This window comes from Drosophila pseudoobscura, chromosome 4 (genome assembly GCF_009870125.1).
Source record: "Drosophila pseudoobscura strain MV-25-SWS-2005 chromosome 4, UCI_Dpse_MV25, whole genome shotgun sequence".
In the NCBI taxonomy this organism is placed as follows: domain Eukaryota; kingdom Metazoa; phylum Arthropoda; class Insecta; order Diptera; family Drosophilidae; genus Drosophila; species Drosophila pseudoobscura.
In genome coordinates this window covers 14617176-14638751 of record NC_046681.1, presented here as the reverse complement: position 1 = coordinate 14638751, position 21576 = coordinate 14617176, and the positions used below count along the sequence as shown (strand labels likewise).

Below are 21576 nucleotides of genomic sequence, written 5' to 3'. Positions count from 1 at the left end.
AAAAAACCAACGACCTTCTGCTGATTTCTGTTCGCCTGGTATCCCAGTCTTGAAACACTCGTTTGCTGCCATTTGAATGGTTGTTATTATACAACAACAAAAGATTGTTGTACAACAATTGACAGATACAACTTTTATTGCTTGCCCCTTTATTTGTGGCCCAATCGGGACGTGCGAAAGCTTCCTGTGTTCGGAATTACATCCCTGATCTGTAGGAGAACTTATAATGGACCAAGGATCAAGGAGATTTTCTCCAGATCTATATATCCTTTTTTCTGCCTTATTAGTGGCCCGATCGAGGCGTGCCATGGCCCCACGAGATCAGAAAAATGTCCTTGATCCTTCGGTAAGGACTCCAACAACCCCACCGTACATATTTGGTTTTCGCGTTAATTTGTGGGCCTTCCTGTGATCGAAAAAATGAGCATGATTTGATTGAGTCCTTCTCAAGGATCAAGGACATTTTCCCCAATCAAAAACATTAAATTTTCTCTGCTATTTTTCCCCTATATTCCCCGCTATATTTTTCCCAAAACAGAATACAACAAGGATGATTTTTCAATAGTTTTATTCATCATAGCTTAGCTTAGTATAAATAAATATACAAGTGGAACAAATTAATCTATCTATCTCAATATATGGACGTGTATGTCCTTAAACCTAACAATAACGAAATCTATCTAGAGTCTATTCGCCCGCGTAGCCTTCCCTTGATTGCCATAGTCAAAGTCCTTGATGTCGATGGCCAGATTTTGATGCCGTTCGTCAGTCTGGATCCTCACAGTCCTGGGAGGGTTGGTCCTGCGTCGATCTGGCCGTATTTTCCTGAGATATGGCCTTTCGAAGATTTGGATTTGCTCATCCGTAGAATACTGGGTTTTCCTGAAGCCATAATTCTGCTATCCGGCGGCCGATCGGGACGTGGCATGTCTCACCGTGATCGGGAGAGTCCTGCCAATCGACTGCCATCGGAAAAAAGGACATCAATTTTTTCCCGATTTTCGCAAAAAATCATGATGGTTACATCATTAAATTTGCCAAAAATCGACATCATTTTCAAAGTCGAGATTTTGATACCGTTCGACAGTCTGGATCCTCACAGTCCTGGGAGGGTTGGTCCTGCGTCGATCTGGCCGTATTTTCCTGAGATATGGCCTTTCGAAGATTTGGATTTGCTCATCCGTAGAATACTGGGTTTTCCTGAAGCCATAATTCTGCTATCCGGCGGCCGATCGGGACGTGGCATGTCTCACCGTGATCGGGAGAGTCCTGCCAATCGACTGCCATCGGAAAAAAGGACATCAATTTTTTCCCGATTTTCGCAAAAAATCATGATGGTTACATCATTAAATTTGCCAAAAATCGACATCATTTTCAAAGTCGAGATTTTGATGCCGTTCGACAGTCTGGATCCTCACAGTCCTGGGAGGGTTGGTCCTGCGTCGATCTGGCCGTATTTTCCTGAGATATGGCCTTTCGAAGATTTGGATTTGCTCATCCGTAGAATACTGGGTTTTCCTGAAGCCATAATTCTGCTATCCGGCGGCCGATCGGGACGTGGCATGTCTCACCGTGATCGGGAGAGTCCTGCCAATCGACTGCCATCGGAAAAAAGGACATCAATTTTTTCCCGATTTTCGCAAAAAATCATGATGGTTACATCATTAAATTTGCCAAAAATCGACATCATTTTCAAAGTCGAGATTTTGATGCCGTTCGACAGTCTGGATCCTCACAGTCCTGGAAGGGTTGGTCCTGCGCCGATCTGGCCGTATTTACCCTAGATATAGCCTTTCGAAGATTTGGATTTGCTCATCCGTAGAATACTGGGTTTTCCTGTAGGCTATAAATCTGCTATCCGGCGGCCTATCGGGGCGTGGCATGTCTCACCGTGATCGGGAGAGTCCTGCCAATCGACTGCCATCGGAAAAAAAGGACATCAATTTTTTCCCGATTTTCGCAAAAAATCATGATGGTTACATCATTAAATTTGCCAAAAATCGACATCATTTTCAAAGTCGAGATTTTGATGCCGTTCGACAGTCTGGATCCTCACAGTCCTGGAAGGGTTGGTCCTGTGCCGATCTGGCCGTATTTACCCTAGATATAGCCTTTCGAAGATTTGGATTTGCTCATCCGTAGAATACTGGGTTTTCCTGTAGGCTATAAATCTGCTGTCCGGCGGCCTATCGGGGCGTGGCATGTCTCTCCGTGATCGGGAGAGTCCTGCCAATCGACTGCCATCGGAAAAAAAGGACATCAATTTTTTCCCGATTTTCGCAAAAAATCATGATGGTTACATCATTAAATTTGCCAAAAATCGACATCATTTTCAAAGTCGAGATTTTGATGCCGTTCGACAGTCTGGATCCTCACAGTCCTTGGAGGGTTGGTCCTGCGTCGATCTGGCCGTATTTTCCTGAGATATGGCCTTTCGAAGATTTGGATTTGCTCATCCGTAGAATACTGGGTTTTCCTGAAGCCATAATTCTGCTATCCGGCGGCCGATCGGGACGTGGCATGTCTCACCGTGATCGGGAGAGTCCTGCCAATCGACTGCCATCGGAAAAAAGGACATCAATTTTTTCCCGATATTCGCAAAAAATCATGATGGTTACATCATTAAATTTGCCAAAAATCGACATCATTTTCAAAGTCGAGATTTTGATACCGTTCGACAGTCTGGATCCTCACAGTCCTGGAAGGGTTGGTCCTGCGCCGATCTGGCCGTATTTACCCTAGATATAGCCTTTCGAAGATTTGGATTTGCTCATCCGTAGAATACTGGGTTTTCCTGTAGGCTATAAATCTGCTATCCGGCGGCCTATCGGGGCGTGGCATGTCTCACCGTGATCGGGAGAGTCCTGCCAATCGACTGCCATCGGAAAAAAAGGACATCAATTTTTTCCCGATTTTCGCAAAAAATCATGATGGTTACATCATTAAATTTGCCAAAAATCGACATCATTTTCAAAGTCGAGATTTTGATGCCGTTCGTCAGTCTGGATCCTCACAGTCCTGGGAGGGTTGGTCCTGCGCCGATCTGGCCGTATTTACCCTAGATATAGCCTTTCGAAGATTTGGATTTGCTCATCCGTAGAATACTGGGTTTTCCTGTAGGCTATAAATCTGCTATCCGGCGGCCTATCGGGGCGTGGCATGTCTCACCGTGATCGGGAGAGTCCTGCCAATCGACTGCCATCGGAAAAAAAGGACATCAATTTTTTCCCGATTTTCGCAAAAAATCATGATGGTTACATCATTAAATTTGCCAAAAATCGACATCATTTTCAAAGTCGAGATTTTGATGCCGTTCGTCAGTCTGGATCCTCACAGTCCTGGGAGGGTTGGTCCTGCGTCGATCTGGCCGTATTTTCCTGAGATATGGCCTTTCGAAGATTTGGATTTGCTCATCCGTAGAATACTGGGTTTTCCTGTAGGCTATAAATCTGCTATCCGGCGGCCTATCGGGGCGTGGCATGTCTCACCGTGATCGGGAGAGTCCTGCCAATCGACTGCCATCGGAAAAAAGGACATCAATTTTTTCCCGACTTTCGCAAAAAATCATGATGGTTACATCATTAAATTTGCCAAAAATCGACATCATTTTCAAAGTCGAGATTTTGATACCGTTCGACAGTCTGGATCCTCACAGTCCTGGGAGGGTTGGTCCTGCGCCGATCTGGCCGTATTTACCCTAGATATAGCCTTTCGAAGATTTGGATTTGCTCATCCGTAGAATACTGGGTTTTCCTGTAGGCTATAAATCTGCTATCCGGCGGCCTATCGGGGCGTGGCATGTCTCTCCGTGATCGGGAGAGTCCTGCCAATCGACTGCCATCGGAAAAAAGGACATCAATTTTTTCCCGATTTTCGCAAAAAATCATGATGGTTACATCATTAAATTTGCCAAAAATCGACATCATTTTCAAAGTCGAGATTTTGATGCCGTTCGTCAGTCTGGATCCTCACAGTCCTGGGAGAGTTGGTCCTGCGTCGATCTGGCCGTATTTTTCTGAGATATGGCCTTTCGAAGATTTCAATTGGCTCATCCGTAGAATACTGGGTTTTTCTGTAGGCTATAGGGGGTCATGGTGAACCGGGCTTTTCATGACACTCAGAAAGGGTCGTAATGGGGCCAGAGCGAGCGTGAGATCCCACAGTTGGGTGCTGAGTTCCACCGCTAGTCTGCTCTCGGTCTAGCAGTTCTAGTTTTTCTAGTAATATTTGACAGATTATAAACATATTGTGTTCAAGTGAACAAGTAAAGTAATTCGCTTACATTCAAATGCTTTCCACAACTCCAAGAATCGGTGAATGCTCCCCCATTTAGTATCGCCTTTTAGCAATATTTTTAACACAATATTTAATATTCACAGTTCATTCTTAATGGAGTGATAACGACCATAACTAAGTGGGCGTTGAAGATTTTTATTTGATTTTATTGTTTCTGTCGCTGCTGATGATGATGAACGGTGCCAAAAGCTAACAGTTAATCGGAGGGTCGCATTTCCTCCCCTCGTGTGGCATGGACATGGACTGGGGGTGTGGCACACGGGGCATGGCAAATTAAATCAAATGAAAAGTCAAACCCATAAGCACATGCTACCCGAGAACGTAGCAGCGCCCACCCAAACGCACCGCATAGACAACCATTTCCACCCTCTTCTGGTGAGAGGCCATTACGAGGGGTGAAACAATTGCGATACATTTTTTGGCTAAATTTATGCACCCCGTTTTCACCTTTCACTTGTCATTTTTTACGGTCCATCGACCCACCGCACTGCGCCGCACCGCCCGCACCACTGAGAGTGTTACGGACCGAGTCGAACCGATAGAGAGCTAAAGCTAAGCTCTTCCCTGCGGTAATTTGAGCGGATCAGGCAGACCGACTGTTGATACTCCCAGGCTGAGGCCCAGGCTAATGCCCGTAAATGACCCCAAAAAGCCGCTCATCGATATATCACTTGATTTTAGTGTCGAATTCAATTTGCGAAAGTCCGTTTTTTACGAACAACTGAGTGCAATTATTGTGAACATTTGTGGCCTGATTTGTAGGGATTTTCTTGGGATTTGTGGCAGCTAATGATAGTGACAGATGGAACTTTAACAAATCTAAAAGATGCTGCAGGGAAATTCTCTAGTCGTGGTCACGATATTTTACTCATCAATGAAGCGAGTGAGCCGGGGAATGGCACATGTATTCTTTTTTTCTTTTCCGATAATTACATTCATTAAAACAGCATCACATGGTAAAAAAAAACCAAATCCCGTACCAGAAATGACTCAAACACTTAGATTAATGTCTAAATTACAAAAGGCAACAAGTAGAATTTACGAGAAGAAAAAACCAAAAAAAAAGAGGAAAATTTTCTTCAAAGTTGTGGGCGCAAAATGCAAAGAGAAAGAAAATGCTGATAAATGAGCAAAGTAAATGTTGAAATAATGACTGCCAGCCTCCCAGCCTCCAGTCTCTGACCACAAATTTTAGTTGAAGTTGAGATATATTACACTACTCTGAAGGTAACAAAAATAGTTCTCTGGAGCCGCCAAACTGATTGATGAACAGACATTAGGGCAGTAGTCGTGGTAGAGGTACAGAAAAAGTGTTAAAAAATTGTGAGTGATGAGGCGCTCTAATTGCACGCATAATCAACCTTCAGTGCAAGCGATGCGATGCAATCATCCCAAAAGTGCTGCATCTGGGTGCCCCTGCAATTAAATTTGGGATGGAATCTTCAGCGTTCTTTATCGCGTGTTAGACATCTGAGAGTTCGAACATTCATAGATAAATGCCGGCGATAAAGTCCACGGATAGACGTCGGAATGTCTGCCCCAGACACAGAGGGCTTTGAGTGGAGACTGAGATTGAGAGGAGCCCAAACAATCTCCTATATTGTACACATATACGAGAGTATGCGCCGCTAATTTCGATCATTTCGGTATTTCTACTCATCTCTGCTCGCACTCATTCCAGTTCTTGGTCTTTTTTGAATATCATCCTAAATAATTAAACATACCAGGCACGTCGCTATGAGTCTGCCTGCTTTGGACGGAAAAAAGGAACAACCATATACCCGTCGTACTCATATTTAATTTCAATTTCATGTCACAGACAACATTTGGCCGCGGACCGGGGGTCTTGGGAACTTGGGGCAGAGCTGATGCTGCGGATAATTATTATGCCGACTGCATTAGAGCCCAAGTTCTTTATTTGAAGCTTTTGCTCAGACGAGAGTCCCACCCATTGCCAATCCCCAATAGCCATTCGCCATTCCCCCCAGTTGCAATTAAGTCAAGTGACAAGCAAAATGGGGCGGTCTGGCAATCAAAAAATCCTTCGTTGTTTGCGGAGGGGAAACCCAGGAGAAGCGAGAAGCATTTCCTTGAAAGTCTAAGAACTCTTTTTTAATTAGTGTAATTGATAAATTAGGGAGCTAAGGAAATTATTGTGAAATATATTTTTTCAAATATTTAAGTTTTAAGGCGGATTTTTATTGATTCCCAGAAAGTACTCCTGATTTTGGTAACATTAATATCCTGGGGATAAGTTTTCATTTTAATATTCTTAGTATTGCTTTAATAAAAAAAAAGCCCCCATCTCATCAGCAACAAAATCTTAATTGTATCCAGAGCCAAATGAAAAAGTCAAGCCTCAAAATTAGCTTTATTTTATTCAGATTTATGTGCGACATGGTGCAACAAGTGACCCGAGAAGCATGCCGCCCCATCTCCAGCTCCGGCGGAAAGCAGAAATCTTCAAATTAAGTGGATGCGAGGGCAAAAATGTGCAACAAAGTCAAGGAAAAGCACAGCACAACAACAACCAACCAGACCAGGCTGCAAGCCTGAAAAAAACCTAGAGTCAGAATGGGATAGGAAAAACTCCTCAAATGCAGGCGGAAAACACAAAATTGACAACACGCCGCAAAATTCAATTACGTATTCATGTATGCAAAAGAAGGAAGCGCCAAATACGCAGCCAGAGAGCAACAGCAACAACAAGTAGAGCAACGCCTTCAAACCCAACCCACGCCCCAGCCCCCATCTACGACCACACTCAGCCCCGAAATGGGGGCGGACCTAGACAAACCACAGTGGAACCGAACTACACGCACATCAAAGTAAGTAAATGCACTACAATTTCGTGGATTCTTTTTTTAGATTTGATTCTATTTAGATTTCGATCGCCTACAATTTTTCGATTTTCGATTTCGTCTTCGGACGAAATGAATTATTATATATTTCTAAAATTGTAGACTAATATACATGTCCATAAATCCTACGTTATATTTAATAGCCTTAGACAGAGAAATAATGTATATATATAGAAAAATACATCAAATCGATTGATATCTGGGGATTCTGTGTAGAGAAAAAGTAACTTCAAATCATCCCCAGAAAAATCTATATTTTCAAATAGAAAATTGGAAAACCGTAAGTTGCCTCACCATACAAATTGTATTCAAATAATATGATTTATGGGTTTATCTTAACTGTTTATATCTTTACAAAATTATATAGAATGGAAATATGAATGTATATGAACTCAACTACAAGAATTGGTTCCCGTATCGACCCTGTTTATAACCAGTTTATTTGAATCGGATCACTCTTGACGAACTTTGTTCCACTGTGCAAAAAACATAGGCAGGATGGCGATGGCGACTCCCTCTAGAACGCCCTTTCTTGGCACTAGACGACATTTGATTGTTTGTTGAATGTCTGAGTGTGTGTGTGTGTGTGTGTATGTACCCTCTGGATGTCTCGTCCTTTGGCTGGTGCTAGTGCCACTGCCAGTGTTTGTGTGTGACTGTGATTGTCATTTATGCAAAATAGCTGACATGCCAAGGAAGTGGGGTTGCCCTGAGTCCGCACACCCCCACCCATACCCACACCCACACCCAAAAGCATACTGGAAAGCCCCAGAGCTTATCTGTGTGTTGGCTTATTGATAAAGGCAACGGAAGGGCTTAGACACCAAAAAGGCAGCCGACGGAAGAGGCCGCAAACAAAAATAGAAGAAGACTGGAGATGGAAAAAAACGAAAGTCTCGACCTGGAGCGGGTGCCGGGTGCTGCAGCGGGATGTTTGATTTGTGAGCCCCAAGACAACAGACAACATTTCTATTAGAGATGCCGCCGAATAGATCGGATCTGGAAAAGGAGTTTTGCGCGTGTTTATGTATCAATCAGAGGCGCGGATCAATTTGCATGATGCGGCACAAACCGAAGTAGCTGGAAATGGATCTGGCGTTGCAGAGAAGCGAGAGGAGAGTGCGCGAGATTGAAGAGTAAAGATTGAAGATTGAAGATGGAGATGCACTGACTCAGCTTTGGGTTCCTCCGATCATGAGAAAGACAAGATTAGCGCAACGAATTATGAAATTGAAATTACTCCAAAAAGTGTTTGGCGATCGATACGGAATACGAATACAATACAAAGAGTCAGCATATTTTCCCCAATATCCCCAAGTCATCATGGATCAAATGCGTTTTGCCGACCCGTGCACACACACACATATATATATTTTCTTGGCCAAGATCTCTGGCCCCTTCTCGTACCGTGTCATGCCTCTCGAGATGCGCTAATCTCTGAAGGAGACCCCCAGCCACCAGACCTCCATTCCTATCCCCAAAGCAATCTAATTAATCAACATTCACCGGCGAAATAGTGTCAAATAGTTCGTTGGTCGCTTTGTAATTGCTACCAATTGAAATGGAAATGGTTATTGAATATTGAATATTGAATATGGGAGCTTGGAACTGCCTCGCCCAGTATCTCGATTGTGTCAACTGGACAGACGGTGACTGTCACACCACATACCCCCTCCCATACACTGAACTGTGACTGCAATCGATCATTTTCAGGCCTCTATATATCGCTCTGTCTCTCTGATTAGCCGCCGCATTTACACGGCATTCCACGTTTGACATTTACTTGTGGAGCAGCAGCCTGCCCCGACCCGACCGATTGTCAGCCAATTAAACGGTTGACCAAATTGGGTTAACTGCTCTTATTGTGGTCCAGAGCGAGATAGAGAGAGAGAGATGGTGATCAAACAAACGATTACTACATGCCGTATTAGCTCTCAGCTCGAATCTGTTTTGATCAGATATTTAACATTAATTTGTAGAAATTATTAGAATTATTAGTATACCCACCATTAAATGTAATGCCTAACACCGATTACATTAATTTATTTTGATAATAATCAACCTAGAGAAAGAATCGTATTGTATATATCCTGGAATGAAACTCTGCCACTTTGCCGTTTCACCGAAACGGCTGAATTTGCTCCGCTGAAAATATTTGAAATATTTTGAAACTTAAAGCGCTCCCCGCACTCTTCTCGCCCTTTAACTTTACGAACCAAATGAAAACATTCGAATAAACATTTTTGTTGGCACCTTTTTCTGCTGCCCATTTAGGTTGGCGTCACCTGTCCAGCGCACGTTCAGAGCTGTCGCTGGTGCGTTAAAAATGATTAATTAAGGCATTTGAAAATCATTTGTCATTCTTAATTTATTAATTAATTAGAATTGCCCAACACGTACATTGACACCTGAGGCGGAGCCCAGACCCCAGACCCCAGGCCCAGACCAGACCCAGTGTCCCTCATTTGGAGGCGACTGTTCAATTTTTGTGTATCCAACGGATACGACACCAACCGGTTCAAGGCATATCGGTATGTGGCACAGACATATCTTTATTTCAGACACTTTATGCATTTGATGGCTGCATTCTTCTAAACATTTGCTGGGGTGCACAGAATGATGCAACTGCTCCTCATCATGGATTCAGGTGGATGTCCATGCATCATTTATTGAACGTATAGTTTTTTTAGTTATTAAAAATTTAAGAGTTTTCGTTCGAAATTTCCTCCAATAAATACTTTCTCAGTGGCGCCACAAAAGTACTTTACATAGATGGTTTTGGGACTATTCAATATTCAGACATACATTCTACATTACTGCTATTAGTAGTACCATGTTTCACCGCGTGTAATAATGGCAGCGCTACTATAACTACATTACTACTATATATGTACTTACATCTTACATGTTATCTGACAGATTTTCTTATACATGTATCTACCCGCGGCGACTTTCAATTCGCCGCGACTGTCTGCGCCACCTATTGACTTTGAGAGAGCGGCGCCACTGAGCTACTGACTGGACTAGACTAGACTGATGTTGCCTTTATTCAAATTTTCAGCCGAATAATTTCAATAAATACAAAATTTAAATAAAATAAACAAACATTCAAAAAAATTTTGTTGCAGAGCACTGAGAATGGTGCATGAGGGCTATACATTTCGTGTTTCTCTGTAACTCTTTAAACAATTCTGCATTCAATCTGAGCTTATGATTACATCATCATCCCCTGGCCACGGACCACCCTTCCCAGAAGACATTCAGTCACGTTCTTTGATGAGCAAACAAAACTATGAGTATAATCGAATATTGATTATGCACAATCACAGATAAGTTCCATTGTAAAAGTCGTATGCTTTGATTCGATTCGATTTACGATCTGACCGCACAAAGGCACTTCGATAGCCATAAGGAAGTCCACGTCAGATCTGCCTGTCAGGCTGCCTAGCACTCTGAATGATTGTGTCCATATGCAATGTATGTACTCGTACTCGTATGTTTTTATAGCTAAATGATAAACGTGATCCGCCATTGCTCGGGTCGGTCTCAAGTGTCAATTTGAAGGCCCTTCGGTTCTCATCAGAGATCTTCAGTCAAGTCAGTTCCTCAGTGGAGTGGAGTGTAACGCAGTTTCTGGTTCTTTACTGGGTTTCATAATGTAATTAAAAGCAAAAATTAACGAAAAGCATTTTAAGTCGTAAAGTTTGAGCAACTATTACTTAATAATATTTCGTTGGTCAATTGAAAATGTTTACGACTTTACAATTCGATTCAATCGCCTTAAAGAACTGTCAAATCATGCAAATAAATGGGGCCCCCCCACACCACACCCTCTTCGAAGTACCAATAGGTACCCCGTCTAGAGCCGATTGAGTCGTGAGGTATTGCTGCGTGATTTACACAAAGGAAATCCCAACATAAATAAATATTGAAAATCAATAAAAGTGTTATTTCTTGACTTGAATGCACATATTGTTGAGAGTTCTGAAGAGTCTGTCTACGCACGGGGCATACAAAATATTGGTTAATTAATTAATTAACTAATGAATGAAATCATAGATATTTATGTTCTTTTAATGCCTTTTTTGTGTCCAAACTTAATGAGATTGCTTGGAAATAGGATTGACCAGCATTCTTTAAATTTCCGATTGTATTCCCATTCTACAATTTCTTCAGTTGTTTAAAATTCAAGGCAAACATTAATCTTACTCAACCAAAAACATTGTTCAAGTGCAGCGCTCAATGCACAAATTAAAGGTTAAGTTAAGTCCATTTGCCCACCGATACGATACGATGCGATACGAGAACGAGTACACACTTGTCCGACGAGTATCTGTGTCTATAGACTCGTTCTGTTGACTCTCTGATTTATGGTTAGTTAACATTTGTCAGAGTCTCTGTCTTGGCCAAATATGGCCAAAACAAGGTAATTGGACATTAGGCAATCGAACAGGAAAATTTGACAAATAGATGCAAATAAATTAGAATTTAGCCAGGTTTGTGCTTCGATCGCGAGAGTCAGTTGGTAACAAGAGGCTTTTTATTTAGTCCGCACAGTGTTGGCTAAAATTGTGTTAACAGGGGAATCAATCAACATTACCATGTCTAAGCTAAATTCAAAGGTTTCTTAGTGTTCCTTTCAAAGATATGTGACCAGAAAAACCTCAAAGATCCAGGAAAGAATTTCTAATGGAGTTTATCGGATTGTAAACTTAGTAAACCAAGTTGTCCTCAGACCTGTAAGCTGTCGAATGGCTCTTAGAGTAGGCGTTCAAATTAAATTCTTGTCTTTAAACTTTCTCCTATATTCGAACTTGTCTGGCACCACACAATGGCTCATTAAAGACACACGTCTCCAGTGCATTCATCGCCAGAGACAGAGACGAGATGTCAGCTGCAGTCGACTCGTGGCACGGCACAGTCGTGGGCTGCTGGGGCGTGCGATGATTGATGTGATGATGACACCACAGCCACGTCTGGTCTGGGGATCATCAGACAAAAGGCGAAACCGTTACGAATCGGTAATAGCAATCAATCATCGACAGCCGACTGCCATATCTCGATACCGATACGACTTTGGCAGACGAATCGGTGCCAAATCGTACAACATCGATTGCCTCCAAAACGATGGCCTATTAAATTCTGATCTTTATGGACACTTTATAACACAAAGCGAGCGATTCATTCCATTCTCATTATGTTTATGACAATTTCAAAGATTTTTGTAGCCACTTTTTAGGGTACCTGCTTTGAAGTCAGCAAAAGGTTGTATTGTGGGTGGAAACCTCCTTATTTTATTATGTTTTTATTTTACGTATTTTATTGAAGCTAATTTTGCAATATTCCAGGGGATTTCTTATTTAACAGCTTTCCGAAAAAAAACTCCATAAACTTGCTGCTTGCCCGTGTGTTATGTGGTCGTATAAAAGTGGAAATTATTGATGATCTGGTTGGATTTTATTGGGGGATCACAAGCTGTTAGTGGCAATAAATTGCTCACTTTAAATATTTTTATAGAAATTTCAGAAGTATAAAGTAGAATATTGGATTTCGGAACATATAGAAATATATGTTAATGTTCAATTAAATATCTATCTTTAAATTTATCAAAAAATGATTACAGCATATTCCGATTGTCAGATCTCTCAGCTTCAATTGCAGATTCAAGACAATTGTGTAATCTGTAATTGTGGCATCTCACAATACTGCACCCAAAATTAATTATTAAGAAAAACTCACGCAATGCATTTTGACATTTAAAAGATCCCAAAAACAGATGCAAACGCAATCAATCATTAGCATCTTTTCAGAAATTAATTCTCCTTTTATTTCTTTATTTTTGTATATTTGGTTTGGTACGGATGCCCACGCTATATCGAATGCTGCCATTATGTCTGGGGCACATACTCTTAGAAAATTGAATTGAATCATTGTGCAGTGTCTGGTGTGTGGCACGCATACAATTACCACAAATGAATGAATAATTAAATGGGAGAAAGACTTAAGCGACGAACTTTGAGTGTGTATGAGGGAGCAGCCATGGCAGTCAGTCAGTCAGTCAGTCTGGCAGTCGGTGAGCTTCCCACCAGCCAAAATGTTAAATTACAAAAGAGCAGGCATTGCATGTACTTTGCAGATGAGGTGAAGCTGCTGAAATGATGCCATCAGCGTAGACCAGCGACAACAATAGATTCAGACAGAGAGCAGTCGAAACTCCGAGACTCCGTGAGGGATATCTCTCTCTCTCTTCTCGGATGTGGGCTGCATACACTGGCCTGGCAGCTTAGAGACAATTGTCTCATATAGTATAGAGTATTTCCCAACCTTCCTGCCCCAACACTTGCTGCCATCTCTCTCTCTGGCAGTACGGAGTATCTTTCGTATTCATTGAGCTTAATGGGCCGCATAATTAACCAAAATGTAGGTGAAACAGCCTCCAAGACCCGTGGCACAAATGAAGTGCGCAATTGTAACAGCTCTTGCCTCGGACCTACTCCTCGCCATTGGGTAACCAAAAAAAAAATAAATAAGTGAGCCCCAGAGACAGTAGAAACGCCTACTTTTGGCCCCCTTTAGGTTTGACTTACAACTGCAATTAACAGTGTTTAATTATCCACAATGCCGTCTGGTGGGTTACATTTAATATTGCCTTAAACACAACATTTCCACATCTTAATTGGATTATATAATAAGGCCCAAAGTAGAGCGGGGAATCTGATAATGTGTAAGGGAAGTACTTATTATATGGAGATGCACTTTTTATGGCCAAGGAATCAATCACGTGATTCCATTATATGTTTATAAATGCCCTAGGCACAATAATCGAGGCTTACTAGCACCACTTCTTAGCCTCCCCAATACTGTAATAACTATTTTTAAGCTTAGTATCTTCATAGAAATAATACTTTTTGGGATACCACTATATAGTTGCCTCTCTCTCTTCAGCAATTTCCTTATGTATACCCCCATACCTAGTTCAATGATCCATTTCAATATGTATCCTATCGCCCCATTCGATTAGATCATAGAGCATGACAGCAGCAGGCTCTCCTTTTCGCTGTTTTCCTACAAGAAACAAGAAATTCGCATTTAGCCATTTAACAATTGAAGTATTTTTCCCTGACCATTTACGGAGGCCTAATGAATAACTGACTGCCTGACTTGGACAGTCTTTATAGCATGGCATGCTGTACTGTACTGTACACAGTAGTACTGCACGAGTAGTCGAGTAGAAGATGAAGAAACCCCAATGAAAATGAGTTGAATAATTACACGAAAAAGAGATAACAAAAAAAATGCATAAATAAAATTGTAGATTGGTGTCTAAACTGAGCCTGCTACCCACCGCATTGAGCATAACTTGAAAATCGTATATCTACGACTTAAATGGTCTGTCATTCAGTCGTCATACTCGATAATTTTGAACAGAGTTTTAGACAAGACAATTGACACATATTTGTAGAATTTTTAGACACTAAAATAATAGATAAGGAGGTATTCAATTTAGGTTTCGTCTTCCATTATTATTTCCCAAATCTATCAGACAAAGTGTTACAAGCAACAACTCATGAAACAACCCTCTGCTTAGCGCATTTACTTGCATAAAATTAATAAAATTCCATTGATTAATTACTGACATGATAAATACGCTGCCTCTAAATGTGACACAAGTTGCGCGCCTCAAACTAGAGAGAAGAATAAAATTAAAAAATAGAAAAACTACTCGTATACTACAAAATAATACCCACAATGGTAAGAAGCACACAATGACAACGACAATACTCCGAGCCACAGGCAACACCACAAACAATTTGTAATTAACACGCGTGGGGGCCGCAGACAGAGACTGAGACTGAGACGAGCCAAAGGCTTGAACAATTTCAGATTCGAACTCGAATTGATATTCAGTTTTGCCACATGGTCCAGTTGCCATATAAGGCACAGATCGATCCACTGACAGCCTATACGCAAAATATGCAGTTACACACAAAACTGTAAGGCCCAATAATAAGAATAATAATTTAGCTTATATTATGAATATTTTATTATTTTTAATCGATAGCAATTTATTTCTTTAAACCTAAATAGGGTTCATGAACTTGGTTTCTTTAGCTATGAAACGCACTGTATGTGGATATTGTCGCATCTCTACAGAAACTTGAACTTGTCCAAAATCGTTTGACTGACTGATTTATATGAATTTTATTTATAGCATCGGACAGAACAGAACAGAACAAATGCCGATTTACAAGGCATGTAAATTGGCTGTACCCGTGTTGGGCTTTTGGCATTTATTTAATTATTTATTTATAATTAAATTGTTTATTTCAGCCATAGCATAGATGTGGTCTTGGCCATTTCGGATGGCCAGCAGGAAGCCAATTTGTTTGCCTGTATATGGCCTAAACTATTTGACTTGGCTCTGCAGCATCTCTTAATGACTGAGATTTTGTATCGTTCTTTTCTGTTTCTTCAGTGGGATCCAGTAGGAAATCCATTGGAATGTCAGACAAGCATACATCCAATGCTTCAATTAATTAAGTGGTCGAAAAATAGACACATGAACTGCGTGGACAGGACCGGAAGGAAGCACTTCGCTTTGAATTTTGGTGGTGTTTGGCGAACAACTTTCAGTTTCACATAGCAGTTAGGGATGTTATTGGATCACCTAGACGAAGATTCCACGTAATCAAACCATTTAATGGAGAAATATTTAAAATATATTAAGCTTTATTTGCTCTGTATTTTGGAAAGAATCGACAGTGGTTTTCTTAGCAGTCACTCAATCAGAGACTGCTCTAACCTGCCTCTGCCTCTATTGGTGTCTGCGTCTAGCCTGTTTTGGGTGCACCATTTAATAGTTTTGGTCTGAAACATGTAATCGTAGCTCTTTAAAAGGTTGCAGGCCCAGGCGAGTCTCAAATTGGGTCAGCAAAGTGTTATGTATGCAACAAAGTATTTGCTTATAAGCATGTGAGCTGCAACAGCTCTAGCGGACCTAAAACTTGCCTGCCCTGTCTGCTGGCTGCTGGGGGCATGCCACACAGACACACATCAGGTCTGGAGATGAACATTGATTAGCCTAGTTCAAAGTTTAAGGGGTTAAACGTGAGTTAAACCGAACTACTTGACAGCCAATTTTTTGGCAAATAGTTTTTGAGCACAATATGGCTCAATTTGCGAATAAGAAAATAAATGTACATATCTAAAGTGGAGGGAAAATGCTTGAAATGCTCCTGGATATGTTACCCCACATCCAATATTCCGCGAAAGACATTCCAACCGTAAGACTTCGACCATTTGTCGAATGACACCATTGCTTTGTCACTTATACTGCTCCACATTTAGGACACCTTCCTATTGTGTGTCTAACAATGCCCCTGCATTGTATCCACAAACATTAATAATTATGCATGCACCCCCCACACAACAAAATCATGTTTAAATCTAGCGCGCGGCCAAAGCGATTGTTTTTCTTTGCGATGGCACATGGCAAACTCTAATTAAATATTCAAAACATATTCCCACCATAAGTGTCTCATAAATACAAGAAGTTTGTTTGACAGAAAGGGCACGTACCTTGAGTAAATGTTGTATATGCAGACATAAATCAAACATAATCTCGAATTTGACATGAAACACTTGTGCCAAATTGTGGAAAGTATTGAATGGTTGAAATACCCGATCGTGTATTTGTAGATATAAATCTCAGAGATTACTCAATGTATCATAATCATTTCATTAACTTCCTACAATCTACTGATAGGAAACAACGTTTTAAATAAAGCTAATATTTAATTTTAATATGTATTTGGATTGTCTTTTTAAGAGGCGGCACCGGAAACCACGAGCTTCAACAGATGAACCTTTACCCATTACCAGGGCGTGTCTCTATAACCGACATCAAACGAGAAAAAAAGTCTGTTTGCCTATTCGCTTTGCTTTGTGGCTAATTAAACATTTTTCTGTGTGTTTTTATACCCCTTAAAGAGGGTCTTATGGTATTGGACAAGCATATGGCAAAAAGAATAAAGAAGCATAAAGAATTTTACTAATTATTACATATAGAAAATGTAGAAAATTATCACATGGAATGCAATTCTATCGAAACATCTGCACAGGCTTGACCTTTAGACAGACTCCAAAAAATCACATCCAAATCGTTCTCAAGCTAAAAGTTGCACCTTACAACTCCAGGGTATTTGGATCTTCTGGTCTACCCGTCGTTTTTGGTCTTTTTTTGTGGCCAACAATTAGTCAAGCATGCACCCTCTAGTAAATTTCAGGAAGATTGTCAAAACACGTACAACAATTTGTTGAGGAAGCGCCCCAACGCGCAAACGAACATACAAAAATATTTGTTTTTGGTTTTTTTCGGTTTTATGTATTTAAATATTTTTGTGATTTTTTTGGCACGTGGACCAAGTGATGGAGAGTTATAGATATAATCGTATATGTAGTCACGCCCATTTAGTGCCCATCAGTTTATGCATTAATGTGTGACGTTTCCTCATTTATTTTGGGTCGTTTGCCTTTGGTAATGTCATTGACTTTTGAACTTTTGGCCAATATATACTCCTTTGTTCTGAAATAATGGGATTGTGAAATGGGATTTCTTAAATTTAGAAAGGAAAATCGTATGTTTTCTTTTAGGAAGAAAATAGAAAACCTGAGAGTCTTTCGTCTTAAAGTCTTTTCGCATAGGAAGGCATTCAATAATCGCCTTTTTACTAAGACACTTATTCATATTTAATATAATATATTAATATTATTTTCAGTCTGAAGATCTATTTCAGGGAGATTTTAATGTTTAACATCTATTAAATTTCCTTAAAATTTGCACCAACTTTATCCAGTCTCTTTCTTTTAGAAACTGTGCACCAAATATATACAACTCGAAGAAATACGATAAAGAACGACTATCAAAGAGGAAAACAAGAGGAATAATTCAATGCAATTTGTTGGCCTGGTATTAACAGCAGCCAGTATAAATTTGTGGCATAACTTTCAAACGCGATTTGTTCCGAAATTTGTACTCAACTATAGAGAGGGAGAGAGATAGACAGATCAAGAGAGAAAGAAGGAGAAGGAGAACGGCGTGACAACATTTGGACTGCAACGAATCCCAGATCCCAGTCAGACCGAACAAAAACCCAAAAGCCAAATCCAAATCCAATTTCAATTGCATTGCGAATGCGGCAGCCGAAGCCACGTTTTTGAACCCGCAGACCCCCAAAGGGTCAAGTGGCGCGTGTAGCGAAAGCCAGGGCTAAGCCTCAGGGCAGCCAGCAACTAACAACAACCAAAAGCAAGCCCAAGTCTTTGCAAAGCTTTCAGCTGTTTCTGTTTCAGCTGCCACCCACTGAAGGGCTTTTAGCCCGTAGTCAAAGTCGGAGGCTGATACTTTGAGATGTTTTGTTGGAGAACTGATCCGAGGCGTTCGATCTTCATGCCCGAGTGCGTGGAGAGACCTTACTTGTGCCTGAACTTGACATGCATATTGTCTGCCCCTCTCTCTTGCCACATGCCTTGTGTGCCTTGCGTGCGTGTTGTCGCGAGTGTTGGTTGGAGGTAGGGTTGTCAGCCCCAACCCCAACCTCCCCAGTAATCAGTCTAGACTGCATTGGGCTCTCGTCCCACGTTCAGCATTGAGCGTATACGCATACGTACATATTTTTATATTTGTTTTTGTTTTTGTTTTTCTGTTGGCTGGTTGTTCTAATTAATGGCTTAATTTGTTCACAGCACACATGGCCAAAAGTCATAAATGTTTTATTAGCCAATTCCAAAGCCACACTCGAAAATAAGATGAAAAATTATTTATAATAATGCCAAAAATTTGAGTGCAAGACCTATAAAGATTGGTTCAATGGCAGCGCACACTTCAAAAATCACATTGAATCTCACTGGAGCTTTTACGTTATAACGTTAACTGGCACTACGTGCCCCTCTTACGTGGGACGTTAAATGTGTTTACGTTACGCTGAAAATGCCGGTTTTGTAGAGACAAAAACAAGCCAACAAAAAGCCGGCTCAAAGAGATAGCGGTGATCCCAAAGAGAGGGGCCTCGAATAGGGTTGTCAAGTTGCTCAATTAACGAGCAAAAAGCTGAAAGAGTAGATGAAGATTTTCTGATCTTAAGTTGTGTTTCTTCTGAAATGTACTTCAAGGTGCAGTTAAATTGCATATAAAAGATATGGGAATGACTTCATTTATAAAAATGTACAGCCATAGAAATCTCTCAATGGTTATTAAACCTTTATTGTGCAGCACCTTTTAAAGCCAGAGACAATAAATCAACATTTATTACAATGACTTAAAACATTGTATGTGGGCATGGTTATCATTGTACGAGTACTCATAATAATAATAAATTAATTTAACTGAGCCAAAGAGCGCAGCCCGAGGTAGATTCTCTTTTAACATGAAGCTCTTTTGGCATACGTTTGTGGTTTTTACTCTCTCTCCATATCTCTCTCTCTCTCTCTTTCTCTCTAGCGCTGACATCATCCCAGACACAGACTCAGAGCCAGACTCAGAGGTAGAGGCAGAGCCCCAGCCCCAGCCACAGCCACAGACCGAGGTAAAGGTATAGCCAGGTGTCAGACGGAGGCTTATTTAATGCCCGGTCCCAGCTCGAAACTCTTTTAGTATAGCGTTGGCGTGCGAGACAAACGGTTCGGTTTTCCCAGCCAAAAGTACACTTCCACACACATCAAAACGAGTTCGTCTAAAAGAATATATTTATATATATATATACACCACACAGTGTATATATATAGATGTATCTGTGTTTATACGCGAGTAGATACAATATTAAAACACATTAAAAATATATAAAAGCATAAAATAAGGGGAACAAAAAACAAGAGTAAACATTAAACAATTGTAGATTGTTGTGACTGATGTCTGAGTGAGGCCCGACCCGACACAGCCGACGCGAATTCAAGTGAAGCCAAGCGTTGAGTGTGAAATGCAAAACGGAGGCAACTCAAGACCTCAGGACAGACCCCTCCTCCAGGCACTCATTTTAGTCGGTCTCAGAGACTAAGCAGCAACAGTTCCGAATTGCAAAGAAAGTGAAAGATCAGAGACATACTGAAAAAGAAAAGCAAAAGGCCAAGCCAAAACCCAAGCCCAAGAAAAGGGAAAGGGTAGACTCAGACTCAGACTCTCGTGTTGCATGCTCTCTCAAGTGCAACGCAGCGCAGAAGCTTTTTGGGCCTCTGCTCTGCCTCTCTCAATCAGGCAACAGCTGTTGGTCGACTGTCGCCCACAGAAAAAAAAAAAAAAATCATTGAAATTTATAATAAAATATTTTCAATAATTTTTTTGTCCATTACTTGGCTGACTACGCGTTTTTTTATTTAGCTAAAAAACAAAAAAAAAACTCCCCTGTACCACGCGTTTTTTCGTTGGTTTGGTTTGTCGAATTGTCATTGATTCATTGAGCCCCTTGTCTGTGTCGCTGAATGCGTGTGTGAGTGCTGGTGAATACATTCAAAAAAGCAGCCAAGCGACATTGATGTTGCCTGCTGCTGCCGTCCGCTTTTGCATCGGATCGGACCAGAATATAATGAAAATAAAGTTAAATAAAATATAAGCTGAAACGCCTTCAGTGGACGGACACATGGAGTCACGGGGACCCATGCTAAAAAGAGATATCTACACGCTCCACTATCGCGCGGACAGGTACGGTGCAATTCGTCTCTTTTTGATTTATTTAAGCATACATTTTGTTTGTCAGCATCGAGCAATAAATTATTGTCTATTACTATACGGTATAAGCATTGTAACTGGCATGGAAATTGTCGTTGATTGGAGATTGCCAATTTTTTTGGGGGGAAGAAAAAGAGAGGAAAATTGCTTTATAATATCAGAAAAACAAAAAAAAAAGATTTAAGTTAACGAGACTCGATGATGCAATATATTTAGTGGCAAATTATGTGTGAGCGAGGCTCCAATTAGGGTTACGAGGTCTGAGAACTATACATATGTACCATAATATACAGACCTAATTTAAGATGTTAACATTATGGTACATTAATTAAAAAAAAAAAACATAGTGGGCCCCATAGATTTACCTACAGTAGTTTCTAATAAAATAGCGTTGGCATGAAGCAGAGTTCATTGACTACCGCAGAGTATACGAGTATCTTGAGTTTTATGAAAATGATCTGTATAATCCGAATTAGCCAACACAACAAATGAAAGAATTACATTCTCTTTTAGATGAAGAAAACCTTTCCCATCATTCTCATAATTGTGACTCGCAAAAACCCCCTTCCATTTCTCTCCATTTCTTGCTCCATTTTAAAGTCAATAACAATGGAAAAGAATATTTTCTTTGTCTGACTTTCAAAGCTATTTCTCTCAGTTAATTATTTGGATCTTCATATTATTCATACTTCATACTAT

At 40.7% G+C, this 21576-nt stretch overlaps 1 protein-coding gene and 1 long non-coding RNA gene across 11 annotated transcripts in view; one reads left to right on the top strand and one right to left on the bottom strand.

The window, feature by feature from the left end:
* Positions 1–4024: 4024 nt before the first annotated feature.
* LOC117184020 (uncharacterized) lies at positions 4025–16897 on the bottom strand. Its single transcript, XR_004469167.1, has 3 exons — positions 16737–16897; positions 4283–4539; positions 4025–4217 (listed from the first exon to the last, which is right to left on the bottom strand). It is a non-coding gene; the product is annotated as an uncharacterized lncRNA (long non-coding RNA).
* Positions 16898–19782: 2885 nt separating this feature from the next.
* Positions 19783–21576, top strand: part of LOC4816227 (serine-rich adhesin for platelets) — a 40609-nt gene continuing 38815 nt past the window's right edge. For 7 of the 10 annotated variants that reach the window (XM_033380798.1, XM_033380800.1, XM_033380795.1 and 4 more), the window contains exon 1: positions 19783–19882. The gene's annotated coding sequence lies outside the window, so the exon portion shown is untranslated. The remainder of the gene's footprint in view (positions 19883–21576) is intronic. The other 3 variants (XM_001355767.4, XM_033380802.1, XM_033380794.1) reach the window with 2 other exon arrangements.